The 14,983-nt window shown below is 42.9% G+C and overlaps 1 protein-coding gene and 1 pseudogene across 3 annotated transcripts in view; one reads left to right on the top strand and one right to left on the bottom strand.

The window, feature by feature from the left end:
• Positions 1–14,983, top strand: part of KIRREL3 (kirre like nephrin family adhesion molecule 3) — a 952,985-nt gene that overhangs the window by 635,693 nt on the left and 302,309 nt on the right. The gene's annotated exons all lie outside the window — the stretch shown is intronic.
• Positions 12,587–13,310, bottom strand: LOC137097514 (E3 ubiquitin-protein ligase MARCHF11-like; annotated as a pseudogene).

Raw genomic sequence — 14,983 nt, 5'->3', positions numbered from 1 at the left:
TTATTCAACTATGTGGAAGGGGCCTAAGAAACTCTAAACTTCCTTGTTCATGAATACACTGGAAGGGAATCACTGTGCAATGTCCAGATTAAAATCTAACAAAAAATAACAGTGCTATCCAGGTCAGAAAGGAAACTTCACCTGCCTGTATTCCCTTTGTAAAAGTGCATAACTACTACTATGGCACAGCATGTGATGACACATCCCAAAATTACCCCTTCTGCATGGAGACCTTGCCTTCTATCAGAGCCGGTCATCATAGCCTCCTCCAAAAATTCATACGATGGAACTATAAATTATATTTGATTTTCACTGGTATCTGCCAGGCTTGAAGAAAGAGAAGCCAAGAAGGATAAAAGCAGAAAATTGAGCTCACACAAAAGGCACTTAGTGATATTCATTCAAAATTCATAGGCACAAAATATACGTCTGCATGGATTTGTTTCCTTGTGGAAATTACAGGAAAGTACAGTCACCGAAAACTGTTATTCAAATAGCCACTTTACATGATTAGACCTGTAGGAGATTGTTCTTACAGATGAAGCCCCAATATAATCCCACGTGTTCCCCAGGCGGGGAGGTGAAGCTGCATAAAATGGAGAAGTGGTGGAGTGTCAGTAAGTGTAAGAGATCTGCAGGGCAAGGAGGATTTGGGAAGAAAAAACATTGAGGTGGTTCTGAATATATAGACTGCCACAGGGAGGGTTCCTTCCTCCATGAGTATCTCGCCCCATGAATATCTGCCACTCTTGTATTGAGGTGGTAGGGCAATGAAAAGATCTAAGGGAAGGTTATCATGGTGGACACTCTGAATCCTGGTAACATTGATTTGGATGATGACATAAAGGCATGGCTAACTCTACTATCAGGAAGAGTCAGAAGGAAGATGGCACAACCTGAGGATCACAACCAGACACAATGAAGACATCTGCCCTTGCACATTGTTCCTCTGCTGCTGAGTACGCATGTCCAATGTGGAACATAGTGGATGTGACTCTTAATGAGACATGCCGCACTATCACAGGGTATCTGCACCTGACACCACTGGAGAAATTACACTGCTTAGCGGGTATTGCACCACCTGACATCTGCTGGGAAGTAGCAAAAAGGATTAAGGCAGTGACATCTCTGGCCCATCCTCTGTTCAGATATCAGCCAGCATGCCAACTCCTTAAATCAAGAAATAGCTTTCTAAGGTCTACAGAGACACTTACAGGAACACCTCAGCAAGCGAGAGCCCAAAAGTGGCAGGCTAAAACCCAGCACCTCAATCCATGGCTAATACCAAATGAGAGACTCCCTCCTTGGCACACAGAAGACTGGGTGACTTGGAAGGCGCTGAATAGATTGTGCTCTGGCACCGTGAGATGCAGAGCCAACCTTAAGAAAATAATAATATAATAATAAACTTTATTTATATCCTGCCACCATCTCCCCAATGGGGACTTGGCGCAGCTTACATGGGGCCAGGCCTAACAATACCATTCTGAGGACCAAGATTTGTTGGAACTTCGCAATGTCAAGACCTTGCATCTAACAGCAACCAGACGCAGAGCCTTTACAGCAGTGGCACCATCACTCTGGAATACTCTGCCACCAAGTCCGTGCGTTGCGGGATTTATCACCTTTCCGCAGGGCATGTAAGACATATATGTTTCGACAGGCCTTTGATCTTTGATACTGCTGTTTTTAAATTGTTTTAAATTGTGTTAGATTTTAGCCTGTTCTTTTAAGCCGCTCCGAGCCCCAGGGGAGTGGCAGCATATAAGTTTGAATAATAAATAAAAATAAATAAATAAATAAATAAATAAACACATTACAATAAAATAAAATAAAACCAAAACACAAAACAACAGCATAATAAAGTACATAAAACATAAGAATACAGTAATCAATCACAGTGACAATGAGCGTACCACATGTAAAAAGATAAAATACTAAAATGCTAAAACCCAGGGTGAGATAGGGATGGAGCAGATTGTTTATGAGGGAGAAACTTATCAAGGCATTAAAAAAGTGTAAAAGGGCCTTCATACCGGAGGGGGAAGTGTACTATAGAAGCAAATGTTGAGGGGGAGTAACTGTGTATTATTGTATGGTTACTCTCCAAAAGGGCAGCGAAAAAGCCAGGTTTTGAGATCTTTCTTGAAGCTTTCTAAAGTGGGCTACAAAGTGGAGTCCGCAATACGCGAGCGTGGAGAAGAGCAAATCACAGACTGCTTACTACAATGCAGCCTGAGCCCTGCCACGTGCACAGTGGAGGACCTTCTTATAGCAACACCAGAGGCACTCCAAGTGGCCAGCTTCTGGTCACAGGACATTTAATATAATGCCAAATTTTCAAATTTTGTGGGGGTTTTTTGTTTTTTAAATACATTACAACTGTATTGTGCAGGTACAGCTGTACCAGGAGCTCCAATTTTGTTTGCTTTGCACTGAATGTTTGTTGTAGTCCTGAGTTTCAGGGGCTCTGCAGATAGGTGGCTTCTTTTGGCTGCAATCATAGGGCAAGCCACCTGTCAATTATTGCTAGGTTCCCTGGTCCCGCCCCCCTTTTGGGTTTTGGAGGGAATAGGAGCCATTTTGGGTTAGTCCACACAGAGAAGCCTTTCATGCAGGACATAAAACCAAGAACTCCTGTAGAAAGCTTCGTCTTCTAAGGCTTGGCTGGGAGAAAAAGCTCTACAGCTTGGTCGGGGAGATATACAGCCCCACAGCTTGGCCGAGGTTATACAGCCCTACAGCTTCTTTGCTGAGGGACTTCAGCCAGCCATCACTGAAACCTGAACTCCTTCTTTTTTCCCTTGGAAGTCTACAAAGCTCTGCTTAGTAAGGGTCACTCACGGAAGCCAGAAGCAGTTGGTAATGGGTGCAGGGGCTCCACGCCAACAGAGACAAAGACAGACTGCCCAGATTAGAAGGATTTCCCCATTAGTTACAGTTATGAAAATAGTGCCTGTTCCCTGTGGACAAGATTGAGAGAGAGCCAATAGACTGTTAAGAAAGCCTTACTTAAAGTACCTGTTTGTTTTCAATAATAAAGAACTTTGTTGAACCTTTAAGCAGTCGAAAGACTCTGTTTTAAGGAAATCCAAAGGCCTTTAATCTGAGGCAGCCCCGGCGTCCCGTTGGGCACACAGAATTTATGTCCTGTCTACAGTTTTATGCATAGGCCCAGCATGCAACAGCACATGTATTCTTGGTTTGCTCTTGATACGATAAATAAAATAAGGAAGAATTTCCTTCCTGAGGATCGGAGAACAGAAATACACCCAGAATTATTTGCTTAACATGTGCCTTTAAAGAGGAAAATACCCTCCAAACTTCCCTGCCAATGGTCTTTCTAAACAGGTGTTGAAGTATTCACATTTGTGACATCCCGTTAATCCAACGGGGGCCAAATATCAGGGTTTCACAGCTAGCGGGATCTCACTTATTTCCCACCCACTCTCTGTGCCCACATTCCACTGTGCGCTGAACCCAGTTCCAAAACCTGTTCAGCTTCCTTTTTGCAACCCTTCTGCCTATTTCTGCTTCATTAATTTCCCTCTCCTGCAGGCCTGTGTGTGTGTTTCTGCTTAAGGCAATGACTGCTTAATTTTTGATGAAAGCAACGAAATAAGCAACCTAATAGCACCCTTCCTCTCTCACCACTCCCCAGCATAGGCAGCCAGCCTGCCTTACACCCATCACATTTTCACGCATCAATCAAGGTGTTGGTAAATGTTTGTACACACAGAGGCGCCTCCATATGCAAGGATGTCAAGAGCGTTGGCAGCTGAAGATGCGCAGCTTGGCAGGGATTTCAATGTAGTTTTTGCAGCAACAATGTTCTGAGTGAGCTGCAGAGCCTCATACCAAGTCATGTATTTCATCTAGTTCTCCACTGCCTAGTTTAACTGGTCTTGCCTTTCAGTGTGAGCCAGCATGGTGCAGTGGTTTGAGAGTTGGACCCAGGCTCCAGGAGACCAGAACTCAAATCACCATCAGCCATCAAAATCTAGTCGATTACTTTAGGGAAGTCCCACCTTCTCAGGAGAAAGCAATAGCAAGCCACTTCTGAATATGTTATATGCTGCACCTTGAAATGCCTTTGTAAACCACCCTCTGGGGAGATGGTGGTGGGATACAAATAAGGCTTATTATTGGGTTGTTGTAGGTTTTTCCGGACTATATGGCCATGTTCTAGAGGCATTTTCTCCTGACATTTCACCTGCATCTATGGCAAGCATCCTCAGAGGTAGTGAGGTCTGTTGGAAGTAGGAAAATGGGTTTATATATCTGTGGAATGACCAGGGTGGGACAAAGGACTCTTGTCTGCTGCAGCTAGGTGTGAATGTTTCAACTGACCACCTTGATTAGCATTTAATGGCTTGGAAGTGCCTGGGGGGAATCTTTTGTTGAGAGTGATTTGATGTGCCTGAATGTTTACTCTCTGTTGTTTTGCTGTTGTAATTTTTGAGTTTTTTAATACTGGTAGCCAGATTTTGTTCATTTTCATGGTTTCTTCCTTTCTGTTGAAATAATAAGGTTTATTATTTTTTTTTTAAGTGTATTAATTGATCTTGCTGAGAAAACAAGTCATGAATGACATAAAGGCACACAATAACAAGAAGTAGCTTTTAAACGATCATGTTTGAAATATGTTTGAAATCACACTTGTGATTTGATTTTTTTAAATTCTCTGGGAATGCCAAGGACTGCAACCAAGGAATTGAAAGAATATTTGAACATATTCTTTTTTTGACACACACATCCAGTGGTCAAAAATTATGGCACTCATGTGATTTTTTTTGGGGGGGGGGGGTTGTGTCAGGTACAACTTGAGTAACTGCAAGTGGCTTCTGGTGTGAGAGAATTGGCCATCTGCAAGGACATTGTCCAGGGGACACCCGGATGTCTTGATGTTTTCCCATCCTTATGGGAGGCTTCTCTCATGTCCCTGTGTGGGGACCCAGAGCTGACAGAGGGAGCTCATCCATGCTCTCCCCAGATTCGAACCTCCAACCTGTCGGGGTCTTCAGTCCTGCTGACACAAGGGTTTAACCCATTGCACAACCAGGGGCTCCTCATATGTGGAGAGACCCTGATAAGAATCCTGTACATATCAAAATATTTGCAGTTCAAGACTTACAACCTCATCACAAAGGGCTGAATTCAGCTGCATTATCCCAAGTTATCCATGGAGCCCGCTGGCTCCCATCAAATGACACCAGCAGGATTCTGCAGGTGAAGGAGGGTGGAGTCAGCATAGGCCACCACCACAGCAACACAGGATACTTCCTGTGTTGTAATGGGGGGAAACTGCACAATCAACGCTTCTCTCCATGGGACTGCCCTTAACTGAAACCAGGAAATGCAGGGAGGGGGCGCCAGGTTCCCCACACCCCAAGGACATGGATGGATTATGGCAAATATGTGACAAGGTAGTTTTCCTGCACAGGAAACTAGAATTTGCACACAAAAATATTTCTGCACAATAAAGCTTGTGCAATGGATTCATTCTGGATTTGCAAGTATAGCCAAACACTCCCAAAGTTCATTACTATCCCCAAATATTGCTGGACTCTGGAGGTGCAATCAGATGTGGTGCAGGTGCTATTACATTGGAGGGCAAAGGCAGTGCTTATTTCCTCATTCACACAATGGCACCCAGACAGTATCCAGGCACATCCTATGGTCAATGAATTACCAAGATTGGAGTTGAATACTGTCTGGATGTCAATATTCATCTGGGAAAGGAACTACTACTGTTGTCTTTCATGGCAGTACCACAGGACTCGAAATACTGTTGTTGGTCTGAGTGCATTGAATCATTGGGCATGAGTGACCATTCAATAGCTGACTGATTGAGTGGGTCTAATGTAGTTGGGACTAAGCATTAAGACTGGAACCAATGTACATTGGATCTTGACCATACTTCCAAAGTTTGGATAGCAAGTGACACAGTTGTTTGAGGGCCTGGTACAAATTTCCTATCATTGGGATTTCCTTGCTCCTTGAGGCAGGAAATACATACAGAAGCAGATCCATATATTCATGATTGCCAGGGGACAGTGTCAAGCATGGACAAATCTATTTATCTCACTTTCCCCCCAAAATCATTATATTGTGACAAACAGGTTTATTCTGTTTCCTTTTTGCAGCAGTTTGTAGTTTATAAAATCTAAACAGCAAGTTGGAGTGGCTGTAGCATAGGGTTGGCAAGCTGTGACCTTCCAGATGCTGTTTAACTTCCCCTTCCATCATCTCCAGCAACTATAACTGATGAGTTGGGGAATGATGAGAGTTATAGCCAAACAAGATGTGCCGTCACGCCTCTTTTAGTGAAAGAGGCACCCCCAGGAGATTGCTTCTTGCCCTCCTTTAGGAAAACTGGAATTCCCAAGGACCAAAACACTGTAGATAACTCAAAATAGGTTTTATTGTTCACAAAGAGTTATCCCTTTAAGGCAATAAGCTGGAAGTTTCAAAGGGGTAAAGGAAAATATATATTACAGTCTGGTTGTCTTGGGTCCAAGGAGTTTTGCAGTAGAGAAGCTTTTCCAGGTCCCTCTTTCTCAGTGCCAGAGCAATCCACAACCCCAGTCCAAATTGCCTATGTTTGAAGACACAAAGTCTTCCTCTGGTGCCAAAGGACTGGTTTGAAGGCGCTTGAGACTTCTCAAAGTCATCCAGGTTGATCTGAACATGAAGCATAAGTCTCAAGGGTAAAAACCTCAGAATTGGTGCTGAGAGGTAACTTAATCAAGGGCTTCAGAGCCAAGTCTCTCTCTTACGTCCATCTGATAGAAAGTTTGATGGTGTAATGAAAAAGGAAACACTGTCCTGCTCCAGAAAGAGGTGGAGCCAAACAATTGAGCTGAGGAAGCAATATAACTGGTGCAAACAACATTGATTGACAGCTATAAATAACCAATCAATCCAACTATACATTTACAGGGTAAAAAGGCAAAATCAGGCATGATACAACAATTCAAATCTTGCAACTTACAGTTCTACATATAGGTGGCGCCACTTGCGCCATCACACAAGAGATGAACAGTTGCACCTCATTGTTTTGATTTCCCTGTGTACCACTTGCAACACTGTGAAAAGCAGACAGTGACGTCTGCAGAATCAGATTTCTTCCATCATAACTGTGTTGATTGTTTTAAACAATGGTCTGTTTTATTATCTCCACCTTAATTTGCAGCATTTTTACAGGCTCTGAAGCTTGTCAGCCTGAGATTAAAAAGCTGCTGGAAATCCTGGGAAGATCCATGAATTGCTTTTTTCTCTTCCTGTACACAGTTAGGGGGGAAAAAACCACTTATCTTTTATGCTAAATAGAAACCTTTGTTTCTTATCTGACTAGAAATCTTATCTGAACCAGTTCAGGTGGCAAGGCTGCAAAAAGGTATAATTAAGGGAAAGAGGCTGGGGTAATACTGACAGTAATATTTCCTACCTTGTGCAAACTATTTATTGTACCACGTGTCCACTCACTCGCCTGTATATTTTGTGTGCAAAACAGCTCCAGTCTGCTTTTACACACCATCAACACCTTCTTTCCATCCCCCTCCTTCCTCCTCTCCTTCCCTCTCAATAAATTGCATTTAACTGGTTCTATTGGCAAATGCAAGAACAACAACCACAACCACAACAAAAATAATTATGGCAAAAGGCAGTTGGAAACATCAATGTTATTATTATAGTGCAGCTGCCTGTTTAGCTTCTCTGGAAATGCAACCAGAGGGAAATCACTTTTAAAGATCGTCTCCCAGCAATGCAAATTGGGAAACTGGGACGCAAGGAGTTGGGAAGAAATTATTTCAAACTAGGAAACATTTCAAAGTTTGTGACAGTCTCTTAGGGGCATTAAAGACCACAATTTACCTTGTGACTGCATTCTATTTTCTCTCAAATCCTTTATTTCCACCTTATTTATTGACTGAAGAGGCAGCACAAACACTCGAAAGTGATTCTCCAGCCGCTGGTCTTAAAAAAATCCATAGAAGAAAATTATTCCCAAGAGAGCTTTTTCCTTTTTTTAGCACTCTCGGTGAACTAGGCTTAATTGAATTACTTTGCTGAGGAGGGGCCTTGAACTGGATGTACACCGCTGTTTGAGCTGAGGAAATTTTGCCTGGGGAGCAAGAATACAGTGGTGTCTTCTCTTAATTGGGAATACGGGCTTAAATAGAAATCACAGGCAAAATAAATGCTTGCTCTGTGTTTGTTCTCTCATAAGATTCAGCTGATTGTATTGAATGGGGATGGATGGACTGCACTCATTCAATTACTCCTTATGCGTATGTAGCAAAAATGTAAGGAGTGGTAGAGGACTAACTCCTCCTTCTGTTAGGGACTGGGAATTTAGGGTGACGGGGCCCATAGGGCAGGGAGGAGAAGAGATTCCGATTGGGGTTTTTCAACAAGGCTTTATTTCAAGTTGATCAACATTGAGATGAACAGCCCTTGACCATTCAGGTCAAAGAACAATGACTGTCCACCCCTTGTGGCACACTTAACAAAGCTTTTATATCAAACTGGTAAAAACAACTCTCAAGCAACTTCTGATTGGTTCTTCTATGTTTCTAACGTCAAAGGCTATTAATGATTCTGTTGAATGTCTGACCCTGAGCTGTGGCTTTATCTATCTGCAAGTTAGGGTTACAGCCTGTTTTGGATGGGGTCGCACTCCCCCTGAAGACGCAGGTTCGCAGCTTGGGTGTGATCCTGGACTCATCGCTGAGCCTGGAACCCCAGGCTTCGGCGGTGACCAGGGGAGCATTTCATAGAATCATAGAATCAAAGAGTTAGAAGAGACCTCATGGGCCATCCAGTCCAACCCCCTGCCAAGAAGCAGGAATATTGCATTCAAATCACCCTGACAGATGACCATCCAGCCTCTGTTTAAAAGCTTCCAAAGAAGGAGCCTCCACCACTGCTGAACGGCTCTCACAGTCAGGAAGTTCTTCCTCATGTTCAGATGGAATCTCCTCTCTTGTAGTTTGAAGCCATTGTTCCGCGTCCTAGTCTCCAGGGAAGCAGAAAACAAGCTTACTCCCTCCTCCCTGTGGCTTCCTCTCACATATTTATACATGGCTATCATATCCCCTCTCAGCCTTCTCTTCTTCAGGCTAAACATGCCCAGCTCCTTAAGCCGCTCCTCATAGGGCTTGTTCTCCAGACCTTTTATCATTTTAGTCGCTCTCCTCTGGACACATTCCAGCTTATATGGTATTTGCACAATTAAAGCTTGTGCACCAGCTGCGCCCGTACCTTGGCAAGTCTGACTTGGCCACGGTAGTCCACGCTCTGGTTACATCCTGTTTAGACTACTGCAACGCTCTCTACGTGGGGTTGCCTTTGAAGACGGCTCAGAAGCTTCAACTAGTCCAACGTTCAGCAGCCATGATTCTAACAGGAGCGGGACGCAGGGAACATACAACCCCCCTGTTGCGCCAACTCCACTGGCTGCCGATTTGCTACTGGGCTCAATTCAAAGTGCTGCCGTTGACCTTTAAAGCCCTAAACGGTTCCGGCCCAAGCTACCTTTCGGACCGCATCTCGGCCTATGAACCCACCAGGACTTTGAGATCATCCGGGGAGGCCCTGCTCTCGATCCCGCCTGCCTGACAGGCACGGCTGGCGGGGACAAGAGATAGGGACTTCTCGGTGGTGGCCCCTCAGCTGTGGGACGCCCTTCCCACGGATATTAGACTAGCTCCATCATTAATGGTATTCCGCAAAAAAGTGAAGACCTGGTTGTTTGAGCAGGCATTCGAATAGTCAGTGCAATGAGTGTAATGAACATAGGAATGGAACAATGGATGACGGACCTGGATCATGTTGTTAGTGATGAGGCGCTAGTGAATGGCTATTGTTGTTAATTGTATATTATTGTATAATGTGTTAGGATGTTAACTGTTTTATACTGTGTTATGTAGCATTGAATTTTTGCTGTTCTGTTGTTAACCGCTGTGAGTCGCCTACGGGCTGAGAACAGCGGTATACAAATAAAGTAAATAAATAAATAATAAATAAGTTGCTTATGCTTATCCATGGCTGAAATAATTTTAGGGAGAAAGGGAGTGCATTTGCTTCTATCTTTGAACAAAGAACACAGAGAACAGTCATTCTTTCTCTATGCTCCAGCAGGTCTTGGCAAGCAAGGTTTTCTCGATAGACAGGGATTCTGGGACTTGTAGTTGCTGGGATTTTATTTTTCTAAATCATCTCTCTCTCACTTCCTTACCGCTGTTCTTATCACCCTCCTATGTACTGAGGGCATCATTCTGAAGAAGAGAACTTCTGCTACTTGTTGAGACTTACATATTTTTTTCAGGTTTCCAACTCATGGAGAGTCTTCACCAGTCACAGAGGCTCTTCACTTCAGATCCATCATGCTACATGTAGAAAATATCACTTTTAGCACATGTTTTTTTTCCCAATAAGTGGCATTTAACAACAAAAAGAAATTCATGTTGGAGATGTTGTTGTAATGAAAATCACACATAGTTCATGTTTTACCAGTCCACACACTGTCTTGCCAAAGAAAAAAATATGCCACACAGGTGATCAGCAAAAAACAAGGAATTTACTCTTTGTAATGCACAGCAGCATATATATAATCATGTGAGCGATTGCATTGACTCACACAATGTCCTTTGAGAGAGATTCAAATGGTCTTTAGGTGTCTATGTGGAAAATCTTCCAGCAGCTCATGAAGCAAGAACTGTCTGTTTCTGCAAGCTCCTGCTCAGTTCAAGCCTAAAAATGTAACTGTTGCCAAAACTCCCAGGCTCATCTAGCGTTTTGGGCATAGCCCAACCAATTAGCTTCATGCTTTGCATTTTCAGTTAACACACTCACCAACTGATTTTTATATGCTCTAACAGGAGACACAGGGATTTGTAATCTCTGCAATATCTACAATGGGAAAGAACCTCACTCATGTTCTGTAAGCTTCACCAACTCTCTCTTCTCTAGTCCTGGATGAGATGTCTGTATGCATGCAGTGATCTGGGGAAAGGGGATGTAGAAGGAGAAGCAGGTGCCCAAGTATCTTTGTTTTGCGTGCAATGACATGAATCTTATGTGTAAACAGATGGAAAAGGTCACACACGTTCAAAGTAAATATTGCCACACTTGTGCAATATTAGGGTTGGAGACTATGGTCCTCAACTTCCATCAATAGCCAGTACTTATTTACTTAGGCGATCCCTCGTAGTCTAAGGATGATGGTCTTCCAAGGTCGGTGTTCTGGCGGTGGGTCTGTAGGTGACTGTGGAGCCCTATTTTTGATCCACATCTTCTCCCACAGTGAGGGCATTGGTTTCCAGGTGGAAGACGGTCCCGGTTGGGGTTGGCTTGACTTGGCACGTTCACCCCCTATTTGTGCCTCTTCAAATTCTGCAGCACTGCTGGTCACAGCTGAACTCCCAACTGGAGCGCTCAAGGGCCAGGGCTTCCCAGTTCTCAGTATCTATGCCAGAGTTTTTAAGGTTGGCTTTGAGCCCATCTTTAAATCTCTTTTCCTGCCCGCCAACATTCCATTTTCCGTTCTTGAGTGCTTTGGGAGATGGTGGTCGGGCATCCGGACAATGTGGCCGGTCCAGCGGAGTTGATGGCGGAGGACTATTGCTTCAATGCTGGTGGTCTTTGCTTTTTTCAGCACGCTGACATTTGTCCGCTTGTCTTCCCAGGAGATTTGTAGGATTTTTCAGAGGCAGCACCGATGGAATCGTTCCAGGAGTTGCATGATAGGAATCATAGACCAACAAAATTAGAGGGCCATGCTTTCCTTATCCCAACCTTCATTGCCATCCACAAAAAACACAGTTCTATGATTTCCACCTCTTCTTGTTTCACATACTAAGTGGAAAACATATATTGAATGCAAACACAACAAGAGTCAGAGACTCTGTCAGAGAACTACATTCAGGTGGAATAGCTCCAAGTTCTTAATTGATTAAATGGCTGTGGTCGTACAAGATAGAAACTGAATATGTCTTTGGAGGCTGCTATGGGGCCCTGAGGTTAATGATGAAAATATTCCCTTCTCAGGCTATACCATATGTTTTGATTAATGTTTTGACCACTTTTAGCTAATGGAGGGCCCTTCACTCATTGGTTGATATCATCTTTTGCATGCTTAAGATCTTTGATTTTCTCACTAGCATCTCCTCTTTAAAATCTTCTTCCAGGATCCTTGTGGCATGATTCCTAAGCAGAAACCATAATGTGTGCTGCAAATTAAATCTAGATGGACTTGTTTTAGAGGACATGTCTTTGGCATCTTAAAGAGTAACGAGATGATTTATAATGCGATTTTAGCTTTTGTTCTGCATTGAGAGGCCATATGAGCAAGATGAGGAAAGAAGGAAGGGAGGACAGATGGACAGGCCTTCTCCACTTTTTTTTCCTTTTTCAAGAAAATGTATTTGCAATTCAAGTGGTGATATAAAAGCATACATTAAAAATGTTTATATAATTGTATGTGCTATAGTTTCGCCATTCATTGCAATTACATCCCAGAATACTGTAAGAGAGTTCAGGGTGTGTTGTCCTTGTGAAGGTAGCGCAGTGAATCTAATGTTTACACCGATGTCACTCTCATAACAACCTCTCCAGAGCTGTTGTCACCTGATGAGTCCTCCTGAGGTCTCATTCGACTGAATGTAACAAAACATAACCGCATTGAAATCTTGGTGAAGTTAACTATGTTGGATGAACTAAACTTGTGTTTCTAAATGCAGTTAGTGGTAACCACAAAGTCCTAGATGTTGAGGATTCTTGTTGGTTGCTCTCTTTTATATCCGTAGCTTTGTCATAATTTAGTACATCCCAGTGCAGATTGACAGCCCTCCAATGTTTAAATACTCTAGAGACCTTCTCAATGCACCTTCATGTACAATAAGTTCTATGCACACTATATCCGTAAAACCATACATTCCATAGCAGATTTGAAAAAGGAGATCTTTTCTTTGCCACAATGCATAGGGACTGAGGGCTGTTCAGATGTTTGCTGTCATTTTGAGGCCTTCTCCACTTTTAATAGTATTTTGTGGAAACTGGGATCTCATAAATAATCTATATAAATAAAAATGTAATGTTTGTTTGTGGGATTAACATAACTCAAAAACCACTGGACAAATTGACACTAAATTTGGACACTATACCCCTAACAGACCAATAAGTGATTATCACTCATATACTACCCCCACCCCCACCCCACCCCCCAAAGAAATAGCGGAAAGGACTTAAAACGCAAAAAAGCTAAATGACAGAAAGCTAAATGATGCTACAGAAAAAAGGGAAGGAAGTAAAGAGGGAGGGAAGGAGAGCAAGAAAGAAAGGAATAAAGGAAGAGGGAGGGAAAGAAAGAAGGAAAGAGAGAAGGAGGGAAGGAAAGAGGTGGAGAAAGAAGAAGGGAAAGAAGGGAAAGAGGGAGGGAAAGAAAAAGGGGGAAGGAAGGGAAGAGGTGGAGAAGGAATAAAGAAGGGAAAGAGGGAGGGAAAGAAAAAGGGGGAAGGAAGGAAAGAGGTGGAGAAGGAAGAAAGAAGGGAAAGAGGGAGGGAAAGAAAGGGGGGAAGGAAGAAAAGAGGTGGAGAAGGAAGAAAGAAGGGAAAGAGGGAGGGAAAGAAAAGGGGGGAAGGAAGGAAAGAGGTGGAGAAGGAAGAAAGAAGGGAAAGAGGGAGGGAAAGAAAAAGGAGGGAAGGAAGGAAAGAGGTGGAGAAGGAAGAAAGAAGGGAAAGAGGGAGGGAAAGAAAAAGGAGGGAAGGAAGGAAAGAGGTGGAGAAGGAAGAAAGAAGGGAAAGAGGGAGGGAAAGAAAAAGGGGGGAAAGAAGGAAAGAGGTGGAGAAGGAAGAAAGAAGGGAAACGGGGAGAAAAGGGGGGAGGAAGGAAAGAGGTGGAGAAGGAAGGAAGGAAGGAAGGAAGGAAGGAAGGAAGGAAGGAAGGAGGGAGGGAGGGAGCAAAGGAAGAAGGGAAAGAAGGAGAGAAAGAGGGAGGGAAGATTGGCCACAGCAACTCATGGCAGGTACAGCTAGTATAATAATAATAACACTTTATTTATATTCCGCCCTATTTCCCCAAGGGGATTCAGGGCAGATTACAGTACACGTACACAGTAAACATTCCCTTTTCCCATGGGTTGCTGAGAGTTGTATTACAACAATATCAATGAGGGGGCACATGATTCGTACCCTTGTTTTACCCTTTAAGTTAAACTGGCCAGAAAAAAAGTACCGTAGGTTTGATGTTGTTATTTTACATTTCGGAGTAAAGAAATAGATTGTTTATCAGAGATAATGTTGTCTATGTAACAAAGTAAGAGAGAGTTCTTTTCTTGGTCTGGGATGAATATGTTTTGAAGGCGAGTGCCACAGTCACAGGGATGAACAGTACCTTTGTAATCAAATCACGCCTCTAATGTTCAATCCAGAGTACTCTTTACAATAGCACGAAAAGCCCAATAGTAGAACTATGGGGATATTTAACTGAAAACAATTTCTCAGACAGATTGGTTATAATTACTAATTAGATCTGATTGTAATTATTTCTCTCTGCTGTCCCATACCTGACATGCAGAACAACTCTGCTCTCGCCTAACAATTAAGTCTGAAAGTCATACACACACACTGATTAGATTAGCAACTGTGGTGTCTCTCCTCTTCTGACACAAAGGAAAGGTATTTGCAGAAGGACTTTGTAAATTAAATTAAGCTAAAATTAACTAGATAAAGTAAAGAGTGGTTGGCCTTTTTTTTCTTTGTAATTCTCTCTCACACACAATCTTGCCTCTGGGTTTGCTATGAATACGGAACTCAAACACTTAAATGGAAAAGTCTACAGATCTGCGCTGGTTAAGAATAGACAGAACAGACCATTTTTGATCCATACCAGTTTCTCCCATGTTCTGACATTATATCTTGGTTCCATATACATTTTTAAATACCAGCACAAAAATATACACCTACGAGAGTGAGTCAAA

This window comes from Anolis sagrei, chromosome 7 (assembly GCF_037176765.1).
Source record: "Anolis sagrei isolate rAnoSag1 chromosome 7, rAnoSag1.mat, whole genome shotgun sequence".
In the NCBI taxonomy this organism is placed as follows: Eukaryota; Metazoa; Chordata; class Lepidosauria; order Squamata; family Dactyloidae; genus Anolis; species Anolis sagrei.
Note: the sequence above shows the minus strand (reverse complement) of the source record. Positions and strands in the feature narration are given on the sequence as shown.